Source organism: Orycteropus afer, unplaced genomic scaffold (assembly GCF_000298275.1).
Source record: "Orycteropus afer afer isolate SDZICR_OR568_19922 unplaced genomic scaffold, OryAfe1.0 scaffold00058, whole genome shotgun sequence".
In the NCBI taxonomy this organism is placed as follows: domain Eukaryota; kingdom Metazoa; phylum Chordata; class Mammalia; order Tubulidentata; family Orycteropodidae; genus Orycteropus; species Orycteropus afer.
The window spans coordinates 4,902,292-4,903,336 of record NW_006921645.1 but is presented as its reverse complement, the minus strand read 5'-3'; positions in this window follow the sequence as shown (position 1 = coordinate 4,903,336).

The following is a 1,045-nucleotide window of genomic DNA, read 5'->3' as shown; positions in this document are numbered from 1 at the left end:
TGAGTAGGGTCCGACTCCATGGCACATAACAACAACAACAACAGAAGAAATAAAAAGTGAAATTGAAAAATTCCTTGCATCAAAGGAGAATGAAAAGGCAACATACCAAAATCTTTGGGACACAGAAAAAGCAGTGATCAGAGGCCAATTTACAGCAATAAATGCACACATCAAAAAAGAAGAAAGAGCCAAAATCAACACTTTAAATAAATCAACATCTCCAACAATTAGGAAAAGAACAGCAAGAAAAGCCTACAGTCACCAGAGGAAAGGAAATAATCAAGATTCAAGCAGAAATCAATGAAACAGCAAATAAAAAGACAATAGAAAAAAAAATCAACAAAACCAGAAGTTGATTTTTTTAAAAGATCAATGAAATTGACAAACTACTGGCAAATTTAACAAAGGAAAGAGGGAGATAATACAAATAACGTGAATAAGAAATGAAATGTGTGACATTACAACAGAGCCAACTGAAATAAAAAGGATAATATCAGGATTCTAAGAACTGCACTCCAACAAATTTGAAAACCTGGAAGAAATAGATTTCTAGAAACACACCACTTACCTAAACTAACACAGACTGATGTGGAAAAGTTTAGTAGATCCATAACAAAAGACATTGAACAAGTCATCAAAAAATTACCAACTAAAAAAAGTCCTGGCCCAGATGGTTTCACTGGAGAATTGTACCATATATTCAGAGAAGAACTGACACCAATCCTACTCAAACTATTCCAAAACTAGAAAAGGATGGAATCCTCCCTAACTCATTTTATGAAGCAAGCATACCCTTGATACCAAAACCAGGCAAAGACATCACTCAAAAGGAGAACTACAGACCAATATCCTTCATGAATATAGACACAAAAATCTTCAACAAAATCCTAGCCAATATACTCCAACAACATATCAAGAAAATCATTCATTATGACCAAGTGGGGTTCATATCAAGTATGCAGTGATGGTTCAACACTAGAAAAACAATCAACATCATCCACCACATAAATAAAACAAAGGAGAAGAACCACATGATCATATCAAT